The following is a 27,943-nucleotide window of genomic DNA, read 5'->3' as shown; positions in this document are numbered from 1 at the left end:
GATGCTGCCAGCCACAGACACGAGTCTGCCCTCCTGCTGCTGGATGAAACTCTGGCAGGGGATGCCTGGACAATAGGTGTCCTGTCACAGGGAGGTGGGACCACCTCCCAGACAGGTTTTAGTGTATTGGGGCTGGATGGGTGCACTCTGAGAGTGCTTTGAAGTCTGCACTGGGGGCACATTTGGTGTCCCTGTGCATAGTCCAGCTCAAACCGGTTGCAGGGCCTGCCAGCCCCTGCTCTGGCGCGAAACTGGACGAAGGAAATGGGTGTAGCCACCCCTCTTTCCTGACCCTCCCATAGGTGGGTCCCCAGAGTTTGTCCCACCCCTTCCTTGGGTATAAAGTAGGAACCCCTGACTACAAGATTTTAGATATTACCTGGACGAAACTCTGCTACAGAAACCAGTACTTCGACGATCTACATTGAACTAGATGACTGAAGAATCTCCCATGGAGTAAAGGAGTTACTCCCCTGCTTGGCAGGCACCAAAGATGCAACGGTCTGGTTTGCATCTCCGAAGCCCCTGAGGACTCCGAAGAATATTGCAACACAGGAGGTGGGTTCCCGTGGTCTCTGAGGTCGATCTGTGTGCTCAGCAAGTCTGAGGCCTGTATCCCTCGTGGAGACCGTGCAATCTGAACCCCTGGACAACGAGACCATTTGCAGCAGCATATGCTTTTCGGCGATCCTTGAGGCTGTGATTTAGGCTACTTGTAGTCCAGACCCCGAGCAGTGATTCCACTGAAGATTACTGGCCTACACTCATCGAGTGACCCGTGGGCTGGTATTTAGTGAGTCCTCTCGCGATCCCTTGTCCGTTGATGGAGCAGGGGAAAATACAAACATTTTTGTACCCCTTTCAAAGTCAATGACCTCATAACCCTAATTTACTAATTGTTTGAATGAATGTACTCATCAATCAATGCACCTTTATTTAGACCCTACACGTGGGAAAACTAACTGGCATATGCAAAAATCTAATTTACTTACAGATGTGAACTTAAATTAACATAGCTTTGTGCTTCATGTAGAAAATAGAAGTAAATTGCATATATTTGTTGTGTAGCTAATTATTGTGGCAAAAGAATGCAGATGGTAAGTAAAATGGCTTTAAATGTTGCTTACGCTAGGTGACACCTAACACGAGTCATTAGAACGGTGGGTGGTAAACAGAAGGGCTTATTTGCTATATCTAATTTCTGCTATGTTGTTTTCACATTAGTTCCGTTCGGGCCTGCTAGGCCTCGCTGAGAAAATGGCCGCTGCAGAGAGAGGATGATCACGTATTACCAAGATGGCCCCTGCGCATGAGCAGAACGAAAGTTACAGTAAAGAGTGATGGCCTATGCCTGGAGTGAGAGATGTCAAGGCCGCACTGGCCTAGGATAAGAGTTGATGACAAGATTCTCTGTACAAAAGCATGGGAAAGGGACTACAGCATTTATGAATAATACAGTTGCTACAAATGGTGGAATATGACAAGTCACAAGGATGCGTATGAATATGAAATTTACGGAACCGGTTTAGGCAAGGGGGACAATGAGGTGACCATCACCACCCCTCCAATGGACCAATGAAAATTATTCACAGCCCCTAAAATGTTTCAATTCTGGGTATAGCAAGTTAGTGAAAGGGTATAAAAATGAGTGCCTATGATGACGTTGTGGCACTTGCTTATGTTCTATTCAACACGACATGCTGTCTGTTGACACTATTTATCTCCCTGATGCTGAAAAGACTTTGACAGATTTTGAACTTCGAACTTTGGTGGGAGAAAGGAACGAGACCATCGCGGGATTCAATCCTGGGAGGGAATACGTCCAAGGAGGTTAGAGGGACAGTCAGTCAGTTTGGGAACCTATCCTATGATCTGCGGTTCATGTTCTGGTGAACCATTCTCGTCATCGCACTAAGGCCAAGGGTAAGGAGTATTTTCTGTTTCTTTTTAATCTTTACTTGAAACGCTTATGAAATTAATGAATATAAATTGCCTGATAAATTTTACTTATTCAATACATTCAAAGAATCTAGATAAAATTTCATGCTAACTCAAACTGAGTCTGTGGTTATTAAAATTAAATTATGATCTATAAAAGGTTAAATGTTTAATTGTCATTGAGCTGGACTTAATCGCTTTCAACTGATTCCTACTAGTTGGTCCTTCGACCCAAAATAACGGAGTACCTTGATGTTTAAACCGTAAAACTTTTATTTAATATATAGTATATATAAATATATAATGTATATAGATTTATTTTAGAGAAATAATAGTAATAAGGTACCCCGTGTTGTCTTGCAGCTCGTCAGCTTGTCACTTATCCGGAAAACTGAGTGAATGTGAGTTTTCGGTGTTATGGGCCCCACCGATGAATAAGTGGTGTGTGAGTTTTCCTGGGTTGAGTGACGTTTGTAAAGGGTTTGTGTTAGTCGCACTGCATCACCGTCGACTTGTGGGTCCCTGAGAAGGGTACTTTATCTTTCCATGGGCTTACCTTTTTGCTCCAGATGTGCCCTGACTCTCCATCGCTTAGGGAGTCCCCAGGACCTTGCTGGTCCGCACCGGAGCATCTTTACTTTTCCTGCGTGGATTTCTGTTGCCAAAGCTTGTTGTGTTCAATCCGAGCACCGACACCACAGCACTCGACATCCTTTGTGGGACAGCTTGAATCCAGCTCCTGGTTGTCTACAGTGATCAAAATACACTTTCAATTCAATTCAATTCCTTTATTCGATATTTAAAAAATATCATAAAAGTACAGATATACAATTAAAAAAAACCAACATTCAGTTCATTACAAATCCAGTAACTACACAGAGACCATTATCATCAATTCATTCCAAATTCACAGTTCATTCAAGGGAGTCCCCTGGTGTTCCTAAGTCTTATTGCAACTTTGATAAAAATTTAAAGTACAAGCCAATGCTAGTGGGTTCTCAGATCTTTGTAAATATAAAAGAGCGACCTTAGCATGTCTAAACTTCATTTGTTTAAGAATCCTTACTAAGTATTTACGTCTAGGTATCGAATAAAAAGGGCATAGTAAAACGAAATGAAGGGTATCCTGCGGAGACCTATTGTCGCAGCCGCAGGTACCCTTCTGTTCGACTGTAACAGTAAAACCAAGCGGGTCAGCCAGTAGGTGATGTAGAAGGTTGTACCTAAATCGTGTAATTAGGAACCTGTCCTGTGCATTGTGTATGAGGGCAAGGTACGGTTCCATGCCTTCTACTGTCTTTACCATTATATGGGCGCGAACTGTAGGCTTACTTTCCTCAAGGACCGCTCTTCGTGTAATCTCTTTTCCGAAGAACATTATTTTAATTCTGATTTTGTCCTCGGGGACTATTGTTAGTGGGTTATAGAAAAGATCCTTACACCCTAAACTCTCCAGGGCGAACCTAACATAGTTCAGCCATGGTATGCACATTCCCTTATCCCTATCCATGCAGTCAGTAACTATTTGTCTACTCAGTCCCGCCTCTGGATTGGTCTAAATTTTTAGCCAGGCCATAATAGGTATGATTTTGATCAGATCTTCCATATGTGCTCTACCCAATTCGTCATGGCAGATATGGGCCGGTGTGCTTTGTGAGGTTTGGAGAATCTTTCTCAGAAATTTATTCTCCTCAATCTGTATTTGCTGGGTACCTACAAAACCCCACACTTCTGCCCCGTGTAATACTTTGGGGCAACAGATTGAGCCATATAGGTGCATAACCTGCTCAGGGGACCACCTGCCCAGCCTGCGCCCATAACTCATTATGGCCCCTGTGGATACCACTAACTTTGACCTCCGCTCTTCAGTTAAAAGTTTAAAATTTAAAAGCCCATCAAAAAGTATACCCAGATAAGAGAAGGTTTCAACCTTTTCCATTTTATGTGTGCCTATTTTATATGAAAATCTTTTACAGGGTTTGGACCCAGCCAGCATCACATAAGACTTGGTTAGGTTGGCCGATAGGTCTAAGCTGGCCATGAAGCTAACGAACCCATCTAACAGGCTCTGAAGACCTTTAGGTGTGCGGGCTAAAAGTACCGCGTCATCAGCGTACAATAGCACGGGAACTGGTCGGGAACCTAGTCTAGGGGTGTCCACATTCAATTCGCACAGTGCTCGATCTAACTCATTTATGTCCAGCAAGAACAAGAACGGGGCCAAGATGCATCCCTGTCTCACCCCACATGTGCAAGGGAAGGATGCTGTCGTATCGCCCTCCAAGTTAAAACGCACTTTAGCAGAAGTGTTCCAGGGAAGTGCTCTTAGAATATCCACTAGGCCCTGCTCTACCCCTAATCTAATCATCAGAACCCGGAGCTTTTCCCTGTTAACATGGTCAAAAGCGGCTGAAAGGTCCATGAACCCCAGATATACCGCCTGATCACTTGCAATAGTATATTTGGCCACTATTAAATAAAGGTTCAGGCATTGGTCTGTTGTTGATTTTCCGCTCCTGAACCCATATTGCAAATCCGTGATTATTTGATGTTCAGTGGCCCAGTCTAATAGGCGATTCAAAACTACACGCCCCAAGACTTTAGCTGTCACATCAATTAGGGATATGGGGCGGTAACACTGCGGGTCGTCCTTTTTCCCTTTTTTAAAGATTGGAACTATTGTGGCCTCAGACCAAGATCGTGGCAAACCGGTTTCAATTCCTGTGTTTATTACTCTTGTGAGGATTGGGGCCCAGAGCTCAACCCTACTTAGATAGAGGTCAGGAGGGATTCCATCCGGGCCAGGGGCTTTATTTTTTGTAAGACCTTTAATGCCCTCTACTATTTCCTCCAATGTAAATTCGATATTAGATACCCATGGGCAGAGACTTCCATCACCCCTCGAGTTCGCATTCGAGTGATTGTACAGTAGTTCAAAGTGTTTAGACCATTGCTCTGGGAGAATTGATGTGCCAATTACTGGGGCAGCGGTATCCTGGAAACAGGGTTTATTAATTATTTTCCAGAATGCACTTGAATCTCTTCTATCAGCTGCATCCCGCAAATCTTCCCATGCCTGTGTTTGCAATGCCAGTTTCCTTTGTTTGATTGCCTTTTTATATGCAATCCTGCACTGTGCAATATCCCTCTTGTTTTTTGGAACTATTTTTAAACATTCTTTTAGCTCTTTATGGGCCCGGGAACAGTTTTTGTCAAACCATCTAGGGAAAGTCTTGACTACCGGTTTCGAAGATGATTTAAGTAAACCATCTATAAGGTGTGCCATAGACTCAAACGCTTTGACCACAACAGGACCTTTAAGTGATGAATCTAAGCACACCCCAAACATCTCTTTGCCTTTCTCTATTAGGGATTTATAAAAGGCCTCCCCATCCACTTTTGCCCATCTAAGGCGTCTCCCTTGGTCAGTTGCCCTCACTGTGCTAATAACCTCAGTCCTTTTCTTCACATTTCGAGCGAACCAGTTCTTGATATTCAGTACTAGTGGATTGTGATCACTGAATATGCTCCATTCAATTCCTACTTCATTTATCCAATCCCTAAATTGGTGAGAGACAACTATGTAGTCTATGATGGAGCAGTGCCCTCTTCCCTTGAATGTAGGTATGACCTCACAGCTATCTTTAAAGCCCACCAGGTCTAATGTATGCCTCAACATGTGGTTTTCCAGGACCCTCTGTAACTCCAACCCTCCCGATGTATGCTCGAGGTGCGCCCCTTTTGCCAGTGTGCAACCGGTCCAGGCACCCTTCGACGGACTTAAATTTGGACACAAATGACAGTTTAGGTCTCCTGCTAAAACCACGCATGGCTCCCTAACTGTCTTCCTTTGGCTCAGTTCACGGGTCAGATAGGTATCCAGGTCGTGTGTTATTCGCCCCTTCCCACTCCCTGCTATAGTATTGTATACGTTAATCAAAACAACATTTAGCCTGCTTGCTTTGAACCCGATAGCTTGTATATTGGGTGAGTTCCAATTTAAACCAATCCATGATCCTTCTAACTGTAGGTCCACAAAATACGCTTTAAAAACAGTTCCTTGATGTCGTTAGCTCCGTCCGGGGCTATCACGGCGTTGTGAGCAAACAAATCCAAACAGTTCTGGCTGACCACGGCATCGCGGGCCAGCTACGGTGTCGGGAAGACCTGCAAACAGTACCTTTTAGAAATGTAGGGCGCCGACAACCTCTCGTTGAGTTTCCGAAAACACGGCGTCCGTAGGCGTTGGTTTCGGAGGTCGGTGCAGGAGTCGTCAGGGCCATCGAAGTCACACGCATTGAAGGTCGATCTCCTCTCTGTTGGAATCAGGAGCGCTGGCGTCGGCAAGCGTCGGGTGCTGTGGTGCGAAGTGCAGCGGTGCAGCGTGACCCTCAGGTTGCGGTGCGAGCAACGGCTTGGTGGCGGCATCAGATGGCATCGTTGGTGAGAACAGGGTCGCGGTGCGAGAAGAAGGCGGTGCTTGTCACTGTGCTAGCAGGTCACGGTGCAAGCAGCGTCGTCGTCATTGCTGAAGCGCTGTCGTTGGCTAACGAACTGGAGTCGATGGGGCCAGCGTCGGTAGGCCAAGGCTGCGGTGCGGGATGAGGGCGGTGCATCGTGTAACTTTTACGAGCGGTGCCCTCGAACTACGGTGCAAGCAGCGGTGCAGATTTCGGCGTGGAGCGGTGTCGTCGGGGATACCAAGGCGTCGTCATGAAGCAAGGCGGTGCGGAGTGCGGGGCCCACAGGTCGCGGTGCCAGCAAACGGCTCGGTGGCGGCATCAGCAGGCATCACCAGTGAGGCCCAGGTCGCGGTGCGGAAGTGCAGCATTGTGGCGGTGCCCTCTGCAGTGCCAAGGCATCGTCATGAAGCAAGGTAGTGCGGAGTGCGGTGCCCACAGGTCACGGTGCAAGCAGCAGCTCGGTGGCGGCGTCAGCAGGTGCTGTCGGGGAGATCAGGGTCGTGGTGCGATGTTCCGGCGGTGCCCTCGTTGGTGCCGTCAGGACATGGAGTCGGCAGCGGCGTTGTAGACGTCGTCGAGTTGCTTTTCCTCTGTTACAGCACAAAACACACAGTCCCCAGTGCTGCGGGCAGAAGAGCTTGAAGTCTTTGTTGTTCCTGAGACTTCTTGGACAGGGGGCAAGCTTTACCTCAAGGCTTTGGAGAAACTCACAAAGCAGATTGCAGAAAGTTCAGTCCAGTCCTTTCACTGCCCAAGACAGAAGCAGCCACTGCAGGCCAACACTGCAAAGCACACAGTAAAGTGGTAGGTCCTTCTCACAGCTTCTCCAGCTCTTCTTCTTGGCAGTCTTCTTGATCTAAAAGAGTTCTAAAGTTCAGGGGTCTGGGTCCCAATATTTATTTCCCAAAATCCTTTGATCTCTTAGGCAGAGAGTTTCTGTGCCCAGCCAGAACCAGTTCTGCCTTCTCTGGTTTGATATCCTGGCAGGAGGTGGAGACTGCATTGTCAGAGGCAGACCAGGCCCTTTGAGGCGCAAGGAAATCTTCTCCCTCTTCCCCCATCGCAGCCTAGGTCTATTCAGCCCTTTACTGACCTACCTAGCCTATCTGAAGCCACTCCTGCTCCCGAGCCTTCTGTCATTCAAAACCCAGACAGGCAATCCACATTCCAGCAGAGGCACACGGGATGACTGAGAAAGAAAATACCTACTTTCTAAAAGTGGTATTTTCAAACACAGAATGTAAAAATCACCTTCACTAAAAGATGCATCTTTAGATTCTGAGTTCAGGCATACTAAACTTTATTTTCGCACCTAGTTCCAATTATGTTTATAAGGTGTTATAAACAAACTTCCCATTCCGTCCTATGGGGAACAGGTAGCCTTGCAATAGTGAAAAACGAAATGGGCTGTAATTCACTATCAGGACATGGTACACACACCAGGGCATGTCCTACCTTTCACATACAATGCACCCTGCCCACAGGGGTACCTCGGGCCTACCTTAGGGGTGACTAACATGTAGAAAAGGGAAGGTTTAGGGCCTGGCAAGTGGAGGCACTTGCCAAAGTGATATGACAGTTACAAACTGCACGCAGACTCAGCAATGGCAGGTCCGAATTACCTTTTTAGGGCTACTAACCTGGGTGGCACAATCAGTGCTGCAGGCCCACTAGTAGCAGTTTGATTTATAGGCCCTAGCACACGCAGTGCACTTTACTAGGGACTAACAAGTAAATCAAATATCCAATCATGGAAACACCAATCCATAACACAATTTACAACAGGAGCACTTGCACTTTACCACTGATCAGCAGTGAGAAAAGTGCGCAGAAACACTACGCCAGCAAAATAAGAGTCAAAACCGGGAGGGCAGAAAGCAAAAACTCAGGGGAAACACGCAAAAAGATGCCAAGTCTAACAGCCATCAATTACCTGGACCACATGGCATAGGCGACTCAAACTGAAGTCTCCCTTCAAATTGGCTAAATCCTGTTGCTGTGATTAAGTTCTTGATGTGTCTCATCATTGAAGAAATAACTTCTCTTAGCAAACCACTCCCAAAGTGTATTGTAAAGAACTTGTGGCCACAAAATGAAGTGCAGCCATTTGACAATTGATGTAATAAATGTGGGATTTCCATTGTGAGGCTGAAGATCTGGCTCCAGCTGATGACTTAAATCCAGTATAGTTTGCCTATTCAACCTGAACTGCTTGATTATATCCCTTGCTTCCATGGTGGCGAGGTCTGGAAATGGGTGGTACACCTGGGGCTGTCGTCTCCTCTCTCTCCTAGGGTTCATATGTCTGCATTGGAAAAATATTTGAACATATTTTACATCATCCACAGCAACATATTTGATAAGTAACACCAAAGGTATGTAGTTTTATTAAATATATATGGTTTGATTCATATTTTGATCAAACATTTGCTTTTTGTTCTCTATCCATCACAAATGACATTTGTAGCCTAAAATTCTTAAAAATAAATGTGTAAATGATACATTTCAAATGTATTATTTACAAATTTTCTCCCTCCAAAAATACTGCCAACGGAGGTGTACACAACACCATACTACACATAAATGTTTATTTTAAAGAAATGAGTGTTCATCAAATTGTGAATATATAAACAAACTAGCCCCCATTTTGAATGGTGGTCACGCACTTAACACACTATTTTTAACTTCTAACATGGCGGGTGTCTGACCTTTCCAATAGGACATTTGGAATCAGACAGGCGCCGTGCAAGTTGACCTCGCAGTGGGCGGTAAACTCCACGTTGGACACAACCATAGGCTAATGTTGGTGAATGTAATGGTACAAGGGCCAGTGACTGTTTCAGTCCCTGCTGAAGATTGCCTAAGTTGCGTACATGTATGTGGCAGTTAGAAAAAAAGCTCACTTGCCTCCTAACACTACTGCTATCAAGACCTCCTCCCCTTTTGCTGCTGTTTGTCCCCTCTGGGAGCCGCAATGAAAGGTCAAGCAGGTGAGAGGGTCCCTGCCTTCATGCCAGAGAAGCTGGTTGCTGGCAAAGGAGGTCAATTCCCTGTATGACTAGCTCTATGGCTTACCAGAGGAACAGGTACATGTTTGAAATGCAAATGTGGATCTGTCTAACTGGCTTATTTCCATTTACACAGTCTACAATGTGCCGTTGAGTTCCTGAGTGAAGTGTAGTGATTGATGTTAAGTATCATATTTTGTGGTGCTTACATAAAACAATGATGGTAGGGATTTTTAATAACTCTACAATGTCAAATAAACAACATCAATAATATGTGTAGTGTGTTTAAAGCCCTAGATTCTATTTGGTGTGTATGTAGAGATCTATGTATGTATATGTTTAGTGTACTTGTGATCTGTTGACAACTCACATCCTTAAAAATAGAATACATGTTATATATTCTTTACAACTGGACATGAAAAGAATTCAGGTTTAACCACAGCACCGAGACAGCCCTCATCGCCGCCACAGACGACATCAGACGCCAACTGGACAACGGCGAAACATCAGCCCTCATCCTCCTGGACCTGTCAGCCGCATTCGACACGGTCTGCCACCGCACCCTACAGACACGCCTCCAAGAAGCCGGAATCCAAGAGAAGGCCCTTGACTGGACCACGTCCTTCCTCTCCGGCAGAACACAGAGCGTCCGCCCCCCACCTTTCCGGTCAGAAGCCACCGACATCATCTGCGGCGTTCCCCAGGGCTCATCCCTCAGCCCGACGCTGTTCAACATCTACATGGCCCCCCTCGCACAAGTGGCCCGCCACCACAACCTCAACATCATCTCCTACGCCGACGACACCCAGCTCATACTCTCCCTCACCAAGGACCCTCACACCGCCAAAACCAACATTCACGAGGGCATGAAGGCCATCGCCGACTAACTGAGGAGCAGCCGTCTGAAACTGAACTTGGACAAGACGGAGGTCCTCATCCTCAGACCCACCCCCTCAGCCTGGGATGACTACTGGTGGCCGACCGCCCTGGGGACAGCACCGATACCAACCGACCACGCACGCAACCTAGGATTCATCCTCGACTCCCCCCTCTCCATCTCCAAGCAAGCCAACGCCGTCTCCTCCTCCTGCTACAACACTCTACGCATGCTCTGCCGGATCTACAAATGGATCCCGACCGAAACTAGAAGAACAGTGACACAGGCCCTCGTCAGCAGCAGACTGGACTACGGCAACGCACTCTACGCAGGAATCCCAGCCAAACACCAACGGCAGCTACAACGCATCCAAAACGCCTCCACCCGACTGATAGTCAACGCCCCCCTCCGCAGCCACATCACCCCCGTCCTGAGAGACCTGCACTGGCTCCCCATCGACAAGAGGATCACCTTCAAGCTCCTCACCCACGCACACAAAGCACTCCACAACGCCGGACCAGCCTACCTGAACAGCAGACTCAGCTTCTACACCCGCACCCGCCAGCTCCGCTCGGCCAACCTCACCCTCGCAGATGTCCCCTGCATCCAACGTACGACCGCCGGCGGCAGATCCTTCTCTTACCTCGCCGCCAAAACCTGGAACACCCTCCCAACCCACCTACGACAGACCCAAGACCTACTCGCCTTCAGAAGACTCCTCAAGACCTGGCTCTTCGAGCAGTAGCGGCACCCACCCCCCCACCCTTTAGCGCCTTGAGATCCTCACGGGTAAGTAGCGCGCTTTACAAGTACCCTGATTGATTGATTGATTCTGTACAAACCAAATCCAAATTATGCTAGCAATGTGTATGGTTCCACAAATCATGCAGCCTAAATCTGGGCTCTCCAAACTGTTGTTTGGGACCTAACAGTAGCTCCCAGACCCCTTCAGAGTAGCACACAGCCTTGAGGTCACTTATTGGATTGGCATAAGGTTACTCTTTTAATGTAAAAGTGAAGGAAAGGCGGTGTCATCTGACATCATAATCATCAGGTTGCAGATAGGAAGGCCTGACAATGAGCAGTGCTTAGTCAGATTCATGGGCCAGGCTGGGGCTGAATCACAGGGTCACACAACTGAAGCACTGAGGTACAGCTGTCAAAAACATATCCTTTGCAGCTTACATTTTGAGGTGTGCTTAAATATGTGTCTGAATGCTTTTAAATGGACAACAGTTGAATCGAAGAATTTCCTAACTTCTTGAGCTAACACTTCATTTAATTTAATTCACATTTCAAAGTATGTCATGTCTAAACTGTAGCCTTCTTACTCACAGTGGCCATACTTCACCGTGCCATAAATATGTTTAGCCATCAATAGTTCACAATCTTTAGCACTGATCAAAAGTAGGTCACATCACAGAATAGGTGGGAGTCCCCTATGACTAAATAATTTCACAGGCCTGGATTTGTGAGTTTAGACCATGACATGGGATGAGGATTGGCAACAGGTCACTACAAAAGTATGTATGAGGATATTGGTCAGCATGTGACAATACACATGTTGTACACTAACTTATGAGTTATGATAGTGATAGATGTGGACACATTTTGTGACATCATTACAAACAAACAAAAAGTAACAGTACTATTGACTCTTCTTTCATTTCTTGCATTCATACAAGTCAACGCCCATCAGAAGTGGGGCACATGGAAGGCCATTGTCAGGATGGTGTGGATCCTGGGGGTCTATAAGCGGCACAGTATCCAATGCAGCAAGAGGTTGGAGGACCTACGACACTCGACCCCAAAGTCAGCTGTAGTCCAGCTCAAGCAGTCCTCCCAACATGGGAGGCATGCACGCCACACCCTGACCCCCCCTTATGGACTGAATTCCTAAAGTAGCCTATATGGAACTTTATGAGCGTTTGAGGGCCCAACAGCAGCAACGAGGTGGTAAGCTCTTATCAGAGTTTAACATGTTACATGACTCATTTTCTATTACAGCCAGGATTTTTCCCATCATCATTTAGGATAACCCATGTCTAACACACAAGAAGGGTTCTTGAGGGTGTAAGTTTTACACAATATGTATGATGATGTGCTTTGTCTATTAATGTGTTGGAAAGGATCCCAGTTGATTCCTGTTCACAACCAATGGACTGTTCTGAGCAGACACATGGCTGCCTGACCTCCACATCCACATTATGCTGTTTGGTGTCATGAGGAACAGTTGTACCAAACAGGCCAATAGTGTATGTTTTGTCAGGAGCGATACTCCTTCACTAATGTGGAGGATGTAATGGTGCCCCATTACATGTGACCTAGCATAATAGGCACTTAGGATGCAGTGGATGTACCAAACGTCACATTGGTAAGTTGGAATTCTACACACACAAGAGTGAGCATGTGATCCAATATGTCTAGTGACCTCAGAATTAATGGCTACATTTTGGAATCAAAACATATCCAGATGGTGTTTTGCATCAGAAATACATGTTAAAGGTGATAGATTAGCATGATGTCTCACTCCTTCACAAATATGTGTGTGTAAGCCAATCTGTTTTTTGACAAATAATTGTGATAGACATACAATTTTTGTTGAAAGACAGACAGGAATGTGTACACATTAGTGACAGAGTAACGCATACGCTAAACCATTTCTCAATGTCCTTTGTCATGTCCAGATGATAAAGCAATGGTGGAGATAAATGGCAGACTTACAGTGATTTGGAATGGAAAGTTCCATCACATATATGAGGGGTCTCCCATAAGGATTTAGTGAAACAATTTCACTAAGACACAACAAACTGCAAATAACTATAGGAATTTAGGAGTAAAATGTAAAAATGTTTTTGCTCTGTAATGAAGTGCATTAAAAATGTTTCAATGGCTATGTACACGGCTAGACTGGAAACCAAAACCGGCTCCGGCAAACAGCTCGGCTGGCCAGAGTGGTGCTAGTTGAAAGCACCACTCCAGACTCATTGTTGCCGCATTTGTTACAGGGGGCAGATATTGCAGATATGCTGCAAAACTGCCCACCGATAACAAGAACGGCCTTCCAGTGGTCCAAAACCAGACCCCAGCCTGGCGGCCCACCGGGGAAACACCCAGTGCTCGCTTCGGCCAGTCCGGCCCTGGCTAAGTATTTACGTATGCTTTAGAAGTCATTTGTCAAACAACCCAAATCTTTGTTTCTGACTGTCTTCAACAGCCTAGGTATCTGCATAGTATCTGATACATTGCTAAGCTACTTCAGTACAGAATTCATTGATACATTTGGACAATCAACATATACTTCAGTGACCTGGCGTATATGTTAACATTGTGAAATGTCCAAACAAAGGCAACCTGTTTTCAGTTTGTGGTAATATTGATTGGTATAACATTGCAGTATTTGTTCACACACAGTTTTTCATATTTTACTTTTTGACAATGATCAGAACGCAGATTTTAGGGCCTTGTGAACACACTGTAAAAGGTATTTTTGTTTGATAACCTTTTTGGTGACATCAGTTCACTATCCTAAACTACAAAGGCCAACCATTCTGAGGTGGGAAACAGTCCCTGGAGATACATAATGATGGATAAGACACAACATCATACATGTTATAGGAGCTATCATGGGGAATTACATAACTGTGACCAAATATTTTATGAAAATGTTGCACACATGCATGAGCTTTTGCTAATGTTGAAGCAAAGTTTGAGAGACTTGAAGTCAGTGAAATCTGAAAACTTGGAAAATGTTTTGTCATCAAAGGTAATGATCAGTTCTGTTCACACAGATTCAATGAAAGTATTTATACTTCATTTTATTATCATCCGGGGCAGTCAGAGGAAAAGGTGCCAACATCTGCAGGGAAGCAGCCGGCCACAGTTGTTCCAGTTCTGACATCATTGACACCAGGGAACCCAGTGGCCAGAGGGTTGAGGAGAGTGCACTAGAGGACGCTGACTCCTTAACATCTTCTTAGGAGGAATCCTCCAGTGAGCAAACCCAACAGGAAGTCTACCAACTGCATCCTTGTCTGACCCCCAGTACCATCTCCACCCTCACCGTTGCTCCCCATCCAGTTGTCCACACCTGCACCCCCTAACAGCACTGCACTGAGTGAGGAGGCTATCGACCTCCTCTGGGAACATCTCTGTAGGCCAGACAGCACTACTGAATTCCATTCAGGGGCTTGGCTGCAATAGGCAACATATGTTAGCCTACTTGGGAGGCATTCACAGTGCTATGTCTGGCTTACAGAGTTCCACAGCTTCCAAAACATCCAACCTTGTGTGTCTCCTCTCACCCCTTCCCCTTCCCAATTCCCTTTTACCAGACCTGTCCCAAGCACACTCACTCATTTGCACACATATCCACACAGAAACAGAAACACAACAAAAACACAGGTGCACATCCAAACAAAGGCACCATACCCACCACCACACCCACATTTACCACCCCACCACCAGTACATCCTTAGACACCACAGACACTACCAAACTCATATTCACCACCATCCACAAGCACATCCACAAACACCACAGACACCACCACACCCGCATTTACCATCACCACCAACTCAAGAACATCCATAGAGACCACAGACACCACCACACCCACATTCACCACCACCCTTCAAGCACATCCAGGCACCACAGACATCCCCACACCCACATTCACCACCACCCCAAGTGCATCAACAAACACCACAGACACCACCACACCCACATTCACAGCCACACCAAGCACATCCACAGGCACCACATACACCACCACACCCACATGCACCACCCACACCCCCAGCACATTTACAGACACCACAGATACCACCACACCCACATGTGCCACCAAATTGACTGGCACCACATCCACACCTAGCACATCCACAGCACACCCATCCATGGACACACCTACCTTACTATACACACCCAAAAAACACAGATGCACACAATCAACCACACAACAGACACCTATGACACAAGCCATACCCAAACATGCATAACATACACCAAACCCTGCTCCCTCAACTGACACATGCCCATCAGACACTGCCACTCCCTCTACCTTCCAAACCCCACTCCCTCCCAAACAGCCTACCAAGTTTGCCATTGAAGATGTCCATTTTACCCTTGCCCCAACCACTTCCAAACCACAACCCACCACAGGCAAATGCCATTCTACCCCTACCACACCCCAGCCCACCCCTTCCACATCCCAAACCACACCTACTAAACACAAATCCACCCCTTCCACTTCTCAACCCACCTCTACCAAATGCAAAAACACCCCTCCCAAAACCACCAACCTTCCAAACCCAAAGGCACCCCTCCCAAACACAAAGGCAGCCCCCACTAGATGCTCTTTCCTGAGGAGGTTCCCCTTGGCAGTGCATTAGGAGGCCCTGGTCACCAGCTGACTCGACAACAGCAATGCACTCTATGCTGGCACAAACTCCAAACTCTTGCAAAAACTCCAGACAATACAGAATGGAACAGCCAGACTGATTCTCAACATGCCGAAGAGAGCACACATCACCCAACACCTCAAAGACCTCCACTGGCTCCCAATCCACAAGAAATACAAGTTCGAGCTCCTGACCCATGCATACAAAGCCCTCCACAACATTGGATCACACTACATGAACCACCACCTGACTTTCCACCAACCCACCAGAAACCTGCAATCCACACACCTCGTCTTCGCACAGACGACACGCATACACCGCATCTACACCTGAGGACACTCATTTTCTTACCTCACCACCAAATCCTGGAACAAAATACCTCTCCTCCTACGCACCTCACCCTTGCTCAACTGCTACCTGAAGGGACTCAAAGCCTAGCTCTTCGACTGAGACCCGCAGCACAGTACCTGGATACAAATGCTACTTGATTGATTTGATTAAGTCATCATGGCCTTGGTAGTTGACTATGACATTCCAGTGATCATGAGAGATGGGTGGATAATTCATTTGGTGCAGGAGTGGCCAACTGGAACTTTTATTTTTAATTCCCGCTGGAAGACCCCCTTTAATGCACTCTGTCTGTCCTGTGAACTTTCAGGAAAAAAATCATAATCCATTCATCAGCTCCATTCAGTGTTCGTCCTGCCTATGCAGGCCGATGGGGTTGAGCAGGAACAGCCATTCTTCAGAAGCAGCATGGAGAGAATCCTTGATATTCTCATTTGCATAAAGGCTTTGAATTCTTTGTAAGAATATTCATTCAAGCCCCTGCAGTGTCACAACACTGTTTGTCTCACCCGTTAATTGCGAGTAAACAAACTAAAGCTTTTCAAGACAAAGCAAGGCCTTGCGGGCTAATTGTTTGCGTTATTTTTTTTTATTTCCTTCAAACATACACAAACAATGACTTTGAAGAGACGTTAAAGCATACTTTCAGAAAGAATCCATGAATAAAATGAGCATGCCTGCACAGAAAAGAATCTAGACTGGAAGAGACAGATTAATATTCCAAATAATTATTTCGAGGTTAGTCCCTTTAAACAAAAGAAGGCAGATTGTAAGGGCTTTAATGGAAAGCCTTGAGAGCATGCTTCTTTCTGGAGGATAAAAGCAGTGCTCGAGGGATACTTTTTTGCCTAACTCTGTTGTTATAACAGAACATACTGTAGTATGCCTTGTATCAGAAAGCCATTACCTTTGTCTGAACTACTTCGTTTTAAAATAGATACATTTTCTGGTGTAATTGTTAGAGTCAGAGCCCAAAATCTGAGGGCAAGTAAATCTGCCAATCTGTGGAACATTTTCTTGATCATTTTCTGATGAACTTTATTACTCGAGTTGTAATCTTCCCAATCCTTACAAAAAAGAGGCAGTGAGCCTCCCAGAAACACTTTACTCTAAAACTTGCAGCGCAGTAGAAGGCTTTTTTCTATTTCTCTTAAGTACTATTCACTTCCCTCTCAGTTCCTGCCCTAAATCTTCATTCCACTCCATCAAGACAGCAAGTTTTGGTCTGCCTGCTATTGAGGTTGTTGCACTTCCTGCTCTATTAGGGAAGTGGAGTGTAGCAGTGTGGTTTTGTTTGGAAAAACATTGACCACAGAAATATCGTACGTCTTTTATGTACCAAGTAATTGTTAAATAGTACATTCACAAAATAAATGAATGACATAAAAATGTAACATACAAACAATAAATTATTACATTTACTTTGTCTTTGAAAGTACATATGATGTAAACAATATAAATAATGACAAATTGAATGTTAATGCTAAATTATAAATTACAATAACAAAATTATACAAATATAGAAATGCCTAAACATAAATATAACATAATAATTTGTATAAAACACAACATATTATAACTATTATTCATCTTGCAATATGTAAAAACATTTTAGATAGCATTTACTATAATGGATAATAATGGAACATTTGTACTAAAAGTAAAAAAAAATTACACAGCACAAAAAAAATTAATTGAATTTTGCGTTTTTAGTTCCCTAGCGGGTTGTGGGTTTATAGGGGAATAGGGTGGGAAGTAATTTAATTATATGAAATGTATTGACTAATTTATATGTATTCATATTTGTATAATTATGATGTTATAGTTAAATATGTAAATTAATTTATTAATAATTGTTTGATTATTACTTGTTAATTAATTTAAATTAATGATTTAATAATTAATTATGGTAATTGTGTAATTAATTTTAGGTGTGTGTTCTGGTATTTGTAGGTGTAAATGGTCTGAAGGGTGGGAAGTAATTTATTTTTTATTTTTATTGATGAATTATTAATTCTTTGTTAATTATTAATTAATTAGTAGTTATTAATTGCAATTGTGTAATTAATTTTAGGTGTGCGTTGTTGATATTATAGTGCTAAAGAATGTGTAATTAATTCATGTTTATTATATTTTTTTAATAATATATTTAAATTAAATATTAATTATGTTACTTATGGAAATACAATTTAATAACAATTTTTATGTCTTTTTTTATTGGTGTGGTACCCAACACTTTCCCTAGTGTTGCACTCACTGGAGTGGGAATAGTAATTGTTATCCCTCCGCTATTCAGCGCTTTCCCTACTGTTGCATTCACTCGAGTGGGAATACTAATTTTTACCCCTTTTCGCTATCCAACACTTTCCCTACTGTTGCACTCACTGGAGTAGGAATAGTAATTTTTAACCCTCTGCTATCCAACACTTTCCCTGCTGTTGCATTTACTGGAATGGGAATAGTAATTTCTACCGCTCCACTATCCAATACTTTCCCTGCTGTTGCACTCACTGGAATGGGAATGGTAATTTTGACCCCTTCTGCTATCCAGCACTTTCCCTACTGTTGCATTCACTGTAGTGGGAATAGTAATTTTTACCCTCTGTTATCCAACACTTTCCCTGCTGTTGCACTCACTACAGTGGGAATAGTAATTTTTACTCCTCTGCTATCGAACACTTTCCCTGCTGTTGCACTCACTGGAGTGGGAATATTAATTTATTCCCCTCCACTATCCAACATTTCCCCTACTGTTGTATTTATTGTGTTGCAAAATGTATGTTTTATTTTTCTTTTAATAGTTTAATGTTTTAATTATTTATAGAATGTTTTATTTTATTTTAACCTATTGATATATATATATTATTTTTATATAAAATAAAATTTAAGTAAATATATGTATATGTATACATTTTTGTGTTTGTGTGTTTATATATTTTTTAATTAAGGGGTTGATTACGATGGCGGGCGGATCGCCACTTCCGGCCCGGCAGTGGCGATCTGCTCACCATCGCAACCTGATTTACCCACCGCCAGATTACAATGGCGGTGGGTAACGTGGAGGACGGAAAGTCCATCCGCCGCTTTTCGGCCGGTCAGCCGGGCGGACTTGGGCCACTAATATGCTGGTGGTGCTTAGTAGGCACCGCCATCCATATTAGGATGTGTGCGGTGTGAAGCCTTTCGCCGCCATGGAAAGGCTGATGGGGATTTGCTTAGGATCCCCTTGCAGGCCCCCGGGGTGGGTGGTGGGGGTTGCACTTGGGGGGTACCTATGGTACCCGCCTCCATTTCCACGCACAAGGAAATGCACAACATGGCAATTTGGCATTGCGGCGGGTGCTGCTCTAAGCAGCCCCGCTGCAATGTTAAACTGCGGAATGCGACCGCCAGGGTGGCGGTCGCATCCTAATTCGTAGTGCGGGACTGCCGCGTGTCTGGCGGCCAGTCCCAACACCGCAGGGATGGCAGGTTGACCTAAGTCCGCCCGCCATCCTAATCACCCCCTAAGTTTATTTGATATATTTGGGTAAAATATATATTAAATGTAATTTATTTTGTTAAAAATACTAATAATATTTAATATATTTTATTTAAGTTATATATATTTTCAAGTCGATATTTTTTACATCTATATTTTTTACTTCAATATTTTTGATTCAATATTATTGTACTTACCTGTTTAAGTATTGGGAGTCGATATTTTTGTATTCTATATTTTTGTGTCAATATTTGTGTATGTCTATATTTATTACATCGGTATTTAATCAGGGAACTGCCATATTTACAACAATACAGCGCACCCCTGTGTTTTCCCAAGCGCTTGCGCTAAGATTGGCTGCCTAGCGCCAACGCAGGTACCCTGGCACCATAATGCAAAGGTGCCTGCCTTTTAGGGAATGATTGTTTATATGCAGGAAGATGTCCTGTCCTGCACGTAAACAATCCATAATGGTGCTTTGTTATTTCTGTGTGTGCTGCAGAATGCATCACACACAGAAGCAGCAAATCGTCATTATTCAATGATTGTTTATGCGCAGGAAGGGACACCTTCCTGCACATAAACAATATTTCATGGTGTTTTGCTCTTTCTATGTGTGCTGTAAAATGCAGCACACATATTAAAAGCAAAAACGAGGTGAAATAAAAGTATTTCTCCTCGTTTCGCCATTCTAGCGCCTGCTCATGCATGGTGTTGGTTTTTGGCGCTGCCTCAGATTTACACATTCTTGTAAATCTATCTGGGGCAGTGTCAAAAAGCAATGGATGCTGTGGTGGAACGCCCACAGCAACACCCATTGCACGCCCCTTCCAAGCAGATACCTGCGCTAAAGGGTACCAAATTTACAAAGCAGTGTTAAGCCCCAAAAAGTAGCTTTACAGCACTTTGTAAATATAGAGAAGGGCATAGTTCCACCAGAATGTCACTAAAAGTGATGGTCTGGTAACGCTATCCCCTTGTGAATATGCCCCAATGAATTAAGTGCACACATTGGGGACTCAGAGTCCATATTATAACTCTAGTCCAACAACATTGAGGTAAATGCTTTCATTGAGCAGGTCAAATGTATTATTCTTAATTCAGTCAAACAAACATTAAGGAAAATGCAATAATTAGGCAGGGTCAGATTTACTATTCTAAATCCAGACTAACAAACACTGTGAACAGTGAATAATTTTGGGGGGCAATGGGGGAGGGGTTCCAGATTCAATATTCTAATGCCAGTCTAACAAAAACTGGGTAAAGTACATACATTTCTGGAGGGGGATGTACTAGTCTTACTTCAGTCTAAAAAACCTTGGGAAAATGCATACATTTGGTGAGGGGAGTGTGAGATTTGCTATTCTACCTCCAGTCTAACAAACATTGGGGAAAGTGCATACATTGAGGGATGTGGATCAGAAATAGTAATATAATTATAAACCGTGAACATAAAAAACAATTGCAAACATTAAAAGTTAACATATTAAACAAGTAACGATTAATAAACAATTTAGAAATAGAAATACCCACCTGCACCCCAGTACACAACATATATATAACCAGCCACGGCCCGTGCAGGTAAGAGTGGTGGGGCAGTGAGGGCTGGTGGACGATGATGAGGAAAAATTAATTATTTATTTAATGTTCCCTCGTCATCATCCGTCGAAGTGTCCCCCCACCTGGCCCAAACACTCGTACCTTCACGGGCCATGGCAATATATAGTGTACGTAAAATAATAGTTTAAAAAACATATACACAAATAGTTTTAGAAATTGAAAATAATTCAACATACATGGACATAATTTCTAAACAAATTGCATGTTGAATACAGTAATCAATTATTAGCAATTTATATCTACTTTATTCAAACACTACTGGCCCAATCTCCAATAAAATTCACAGCACAAATTAAAATTTTATCAAATATTTATGAACAAATAATTAACTATTAAAACATAACATATTAAACAACTAACATAGTTCAGTATGTCCACTGTATGATGCAGGGTATTAGTACACCAATATGTCCGCCCAACACAAACATATGCACTTTAAATGTCTATGTCCCATCGACAAAATAACTGGTGTAAATTTGGTACATGCAATCTGAAAAATAATTACATCACCAAGGGGTGGGTTGTACCGATATAGAAGTGTTTGATGGAAGTGTCTGTCCACAAGGAGTGGAATATGTTCACTATATAATGCAGGGTGTGAGTACCTCCAAATTGACCGCCCAACACGCACATATGCACTTTAAATGTCTTTGTCCACATGGGCTCAATTATTGGTGCAATATTGCTATTAGCTATCTGAGTAATGAAAATATCTGCCCCTAGAGTGTCTGATTGATCGACCAAATGTATCATATTGTACTGTAGGAATTCTCGGTCTGTGGCAAAGACATTTGTGCATGATGCCAATTTGTATACAACATATATGCAGGACTTGCAATAAACGTAATTTGCTTACATTTTTACTTGCTCTTTTTGAATGTATTAATGAATCAGTGCAATGTGTATTGTGTGTGAATTATGAATGTACTTGATACTATGGTCAATGTATTTCTCCTCTTTGCATCATTACCCAAGTCCTGTCTTCACGTGTATTGTCGCGTCGCTTCCTTGCAAGGATCACCAACACGCAGTGTAAGCACGAATTTCTTTATTGTGTATTATCTGCAGCCAGCATGCTGCGCGTCCTATCTTGGTCCTCGCTTCCTGTGCTCTGCCCCTTTGCCTCCCCCTGACCGGAACTGGTGTCCGGTGACCTGTACTGCCCCTCGCCCTCTCCCAGGTCCTAGTGTCCACTCCTCAGGACACTACATGTATGATGAGGTATTCATTGAAAAAGCATACGGAAGTGAAGCGCATGTCATGTGAATAAGGCTGCACTGGACGGATGAGACGCATAAGGGTGGATATGGTGGATACTTGAAAGCAACTGCAGTGTAGTGCGAAGAAGTGCCCAGTGGGCGAGTGGCGATGCCGCAGGGAGTCGGAGGACTCACACCGATCATAGCCTCTGAGCAGGTGAGAAACACGCATGAGGGTGAGGATAAGATGGAAACCTGGTCTCATGCTGGCAGTGGTGACGTGACAAGGCAGGGAATATTCAGAGTACAACATGTCCACCAACATGCTGCATGAGAGAGAGGAGTGCTTAATTTGTAAAATAATTGGGGCAACAGCCTTCACAAAGATGTTTTTACCACGTTGTGCTTTTACTACACATTTTTAGCACGCAACGTTTTTACCACATGTATGTCTTTACAGCGCATTTAAGGTAAGTTAGCAGTGTGGGGGGTCTCCCTGCAGAAATACATTGTTTTTATATATATAATCAATGCATGGAAATGGCATGTATTGTAAAGGCATATGAGTTGTAAAACAATGCGGGGTAAAAATGTGCGTGGCTAAGGCATTTGATGTTTTTCCTGCGTTGTTCCATCGTACAACCAAATAATAGGTTTCTGGTCCAAAGTTTTGCCAAAAAAGCCCTTGACCGATCCTATTGAATGTCACTGCATTGAGCTGATTCTTTCTTATGCCTCATCCCTCACCAGACATACCCTGAACATTTTATCTTTCTTTTTAAGGTTTTCCATCCCTGTTTTCTTTCTTGGTCACTGATTTTTTGTCTTTCTCTTCCTCTTTCCTGCCCCCTTTAGGGTTTTTCTCTCTCATGCTTTGGGAAATGATGGGGAAAAATAAGTTCCGGCCCTCAAATATGAGTGCCTGTGGGCCAGGGGCGTAACACAGGCCCCCGCATGCCCAGCGGTGCGGGGGGCCGCCAGCTGCAGGGGGCCCCCTCAGCATAGTACTCAGGTCTGAATGCTCCAGATAAAATCTGGAGTGGGGGGCCCTCTGTGTACGTTGCAGAGGGGCCCCTTAAACTTTCGTTACGCCTCTGCTGTGGGCCCCACCTGCAACCACCGTCTCGAGTTAAGCACTGTATGACAGCCTTGTGAAGCCACTTGTAATACATTCACACACAGTTTGGAGCCCTTTAAACAGAAAGAGCCACAGAAACAATCTGAGTTTGTGGATGCTCAGCTCCAGATCTAATTCTATTTCTGGATCACGTTTTCTTTCTTTCTTATGCAAAGATTTCCTTTTTTGGCGCGCTGTAAATAATGCAGTGTATGCTTCCATGTAAGAAATGCTTGAAGGAAAGTATTTATATTATTTATATCTCAAAGATATGACGCTTTATCATGACAGAGTATGGCAATATTTTTCATCCTAAGGGTCTGATTTATAGTTGGCAGACATGGTACTCCTTTGCAAATGCAATTACCCTGCCTGCCAAACTCTCGGTCCATCCACCTCATGTGGACAGAAAGACCATGGATTTTCAGACGATGGGGCCCCCGTTGGCTGAGATGATGGAAAACTTCCTCAGATGGCCCAACGCAGTGAGCATTGTCAGAGAGAGGACATTACATCTCACCGCCTATTGACTGTGAACGGTGTAATTTCATTTTTTTTCTGTTATCGCCATATAAAACCTGGCAGTGAGTGATAGTAAAAAGTAAAATAATGACCCCCGCATCCTGGGAGAAAACTCCTATTATGTGGGGGTAATTCGTTTATTTGTTTTCCACAAAAAAACTTCTGCTTTGGTAGTTTGTTTCAGAAAAACAAAAAATATTTTAAAGTTTGGTGAATGTCATTCAAAACCAATGGAAGATGTCCACCAGAATCTTTGGGGCAGATTTATGAGGGACTTGTGCCCCTTTTACGCCGCCGTTGCGTCACTTTTGTGACGCAGCGGCGGCGTAAACCCTGCGCCATGTTGCGCCCCATTTACATCGTGACGCATCTATGGAGATGCGTCACGGTGTGAAGCCCTGCGCCACATGAAACCTGCGTCAGGTTTCATGTGGGCGTTTCTACTCCGGGGGGGCGTTCCGTCGCAGGAACGCCCCTGAAAAGTGACTCAGTGAAATCTATAAGATTTCACTGAGTCACTTTCCCAACGCTGATGCGTCAGAACCCTGCGCCTGCTTGAAGCAGGCGTAAGGCTTGACGCACCATGTTAGGGATAGGGTAGGTTGGAACAGTGCTGGAGTTGCATCGCGCTTGTGACGCAACTTCAGCACTGCGCCAACCTTACGCCGGCAGATGCGTCACGTATCTGCTTGTCCTTGCGCCACGATGCACCGCATTGTAAATGCGGCGCATCTGCGGTGGCGCAAGGGCAAACTTGCGTGACGCATCTTCCCTGGCGCATCCATGCTGATTTGCAGGGATGCGCCAGGGAACATAAATCTGCCCCTTTGTATTTTGAAGGGACAGCAGTTCCTTTCAAGGTACAGAGATGATCACCAGACCGGAGGTCATCTCTAAATTTGACAGGTAGCCTGTCAGGGTGGTGGAGTTAACGTCTTTCATCACTCTGCCAGAGGGAGTACCGACCGCCAAAGCCTAAATCGGGCCCTAAGTTGTGACTGAACATTGTTTTACAAGTGCAGAGACTTTGATACTGCAAACCTAACCACTGGTACCCTTTTGTGAGTTCTGTAAGACTACTGTGTGCTATGCTTATTTTCTATCCAAAATAGGTTGGGGGACCCTGTACAAACCTCCATGCAGACACCACTAATAATTTAGTTGGAATCCACAACTCACGTAACCCAACCCAGGGGCGTAACAAAGGCCCCCGCAGCCCCCGCGGTACAGGGGGGGCCCGAGCTCCAGGGGACCCCTTCAACCCAGTACCCTGTCAGCAGAGCTCCTGAGTGTAGTCGGAGGGGGCCCCCTTCATGTACTGTGCAGTTTCGTTACGTCACTGACCCAACCTCTTGATCAGAGGAGTGGCGGGCAGGGTCACATGGCCCCAGTCAGCACCAAGCTGTAGAAAAGCATAAGTACCTAAGGATAGTGATGGTCTCTAGAGGACTAGTTAATTCAGAGAAGCACGTCAGTCAATGACATTGAGGCAGCGTGCCATGTTTGCACGTGCAGACAGTCAAGTAGGATGTATACTCAAAATGTAATGCATTCTTTTATCAGCATACCCTTTGCCATTGTCCTATATTAGCCCTGCAGCAGCTGTCCCATACTGGTGGTAAAGCCCAAAAGTGGTGAAACATAAACATGCCCTTGTAAAGCAGAATTGGTACCCTTGCGTATATGCTTGGTTCAGCACCTTTGCTCAAAGTAAACACAGGTCATAAAATTCTGCCAAAAATATATTTTACTGCTCCCTAAGCACTCCATATTTAGCACATAATGATAGCCTGAAAAGTACATGATGACAGCAGTATGTTAAGAAAAACAAAACGACGTTTGCAATTGATTCAAGTTGTTATACTGGTTTGGAAAACAGGTTTTGTTGCTCATATTTGACTTTTCTTGGAAGAACTGTTATTGCCTCTCATGTCACAGGTCACTCATAAAGCACTCTGTGACCTTTGGAAATAATTTATTATTTTATTTAGGACATTTCATTTAAAGCAAAATGCATTTCCAGGTTAACTTGTGCAGTTACTCTTCTGTGACGTGGAACAAGCAAACAGCTTAAAAGTCTTTTGTCTGAAAATGAGGTGGCCTAATCACAAACTGCATTTTGTAGTCCACTTTACAGTGCTACAATCGTGCAACTCACATATTACAGAATGGTATTTACAAACCTAGAAGCGGAGGTCTCCGTCTCCACCTCTCCTTGTAATGTGAGGAGGTAATTATGATTTGAATATAAACTATTAAAGTAACGCTTTGAAAATTTGATAGAAAGCTAATTTATTTAAAAATATTTATATTTATTGAAAATAACTTTATACATAACTTTTACTTCTAATAGATATTAAATAAATATAAACATTTTCTTTTAGCTGTTGTTTTCTTAAAACTTAAAACATATATTTTAAAGTCATATATTTCCATTAATTAAAGATTTAATTCAGAATTAATTTAAAAGTGCTGTGGCATTTATTTTTAATTTAATACATTTTTATACTTTTCCCTGTATTTTATCGTAAGGAGATCTCCACTCTGGTGGTGGAGATCTCTGCCTACGAGTGAAAAGTAACTCCTAGTAACTTTACACTGGTATACTAAGCTCCTGCCCCTGAATTCAGGGGGGTGGAGACATGTAAGTCTACACATTGGGGCCGATTCCGATGTTGGACGGACTCAAGTCTGTCTGACATCGGTCAGGAGCCATAACTGACCGACCTGCTGTCGTCGGTTACGGCGCTGCTAGTACGATGTTCGGTCGCATTCGTATACAAGGCAATGCAGGCATGCATTCCGAGCGGAATGCATGCCTGCATCCCTGAAAGCAGGGGTGCAGTTCATCCCTGCACCCTGTGGGCGACACCCCAAGGTGCCTGCCACCGGATGCAGGGATCCACAGAGGGGCACCATAGGTGCCCCCAGACTGCCATTCGGGAGCCTAGCACCCATGGGGGCCCTACTGGGGGCCCCCAAAGACAGTTTCCGACTGCCTTTTCAAGCCGGAAAAAACGGCACGAAAAGGCAGTGAAACGCTGCCATCGTACTCCCTCGGTCGCAAAGAGGCAGCCGGGGGAGTACTGGGAGGTTTCCGGACGGCAGACGGGCTCTCCGAGCCTGTCGTCCGCAATCCGTAAATCCGTGTCAGATTCCTTTCCGACCGAGCCCATCAGAATGGCTCGGTCGGAAAGGAATCCGGCCGACACCTTCCGACCGAAATCGGAATCGGCTTCATTGTAGTAAATTTACACTTGGTGAATAGCCAAAAGTAGCAAATTTGCTACAAAGCATAAGAGTATATTTACACAAGTAGATTCACTCAAGTGTAAGATTACCTTTATGAATAGGCCCCATATTACTTATCTTTAAAGTTTCAATCAAGGGCTCAGTTCAAAAGCAAATTGGAAATGTACTCCTTTATGTTTAGTCCTATGCCATATGTTACATTCAGGCACAGAAAAATATCATGCATGCGTACTGCACACCTCCCAATTTTGAAGGTATTCCATTCCCATACCCAACCGGAAAACAGATTTACTCCTGGCCTTGAAAGGAGTACATTTCCAACTGTTTTAGGGTGGGAGTGGGCCATTGAAAGCAGTGTAATTACTAAACTAGAATGTTTGCAGATATTTCCAAACTTTCTAAGTTATTCCCAAACTGGGATGCTCACTCTCTGCCCCTGGGAGATGATAAAATAAAAAGGTATGTATGAGTAAATCTTTTCATGAATGTAAAACTACTTTTAGCAAACCATAAAAATGGCTTTGCACTGTTAAAAAAGGTGATTTGTGCATAAATGTTGAACTTATATGTAGCATAAGAGCCCTTGGCTAGCTACATCACATTAATCAGCTGCAAACATAGAGGTCATTTAGATCAAATCAGGAGACCTGTCTGCTGGCCAGGTTGGCAGTTCAATCTGTCTTGGAGGAAGACCGCCCATCCCATATAGTAATCCC

The 27,943-nt window shown here is 44.1% G+C and overlaps 1 long non-coding RNA gene across 1 annotated transcript in view; it reads right to left on the bottom strand.

Annotated features, from left to right (window-relative positions):
* LOC146822858 (uncharacterized) overlaps nt 1–22,244 on the bottom strand; it is a 57,041-nt gene extending 34,797 nt beyond the window's left edge. Inside the window, exons 1-2 of the long non-coding RNA XR_014961848.1 lie at nt 22,108–22,244; nt 2,495–2,685 (exon numbers count right to left, since the gene is read on the bottom strand). This is a non-coding gene — a long non-coding RNA (uncharacterized LOC146822858). The remainder of the gene's footprint in view (nt 1–2,494; nt 2,686–22,107) is intronic.
* Nucleotides 22,245–27,943: the final 5,699 nt, after the last annotated feature.

The sequence above is a fragment of the Triturus cristatus genome, chromosome 5_2 (assembly GCF_964204655.1).
Source record: "Triturus cristatus chromosome 5_2, aTriCri1.1, whole genome shotgun sequence".
NCBI classification, from domain to species: Eukaryota; Metazoa; Chordata; class Amphibia; order Caudata; family Salamandridae; genus Triturus; species Triturus cristatus.
Note: the sequence above shows the minus strand (reverse complement) of the source record. Positions and strands in the feature narration are given on the sequence as shown.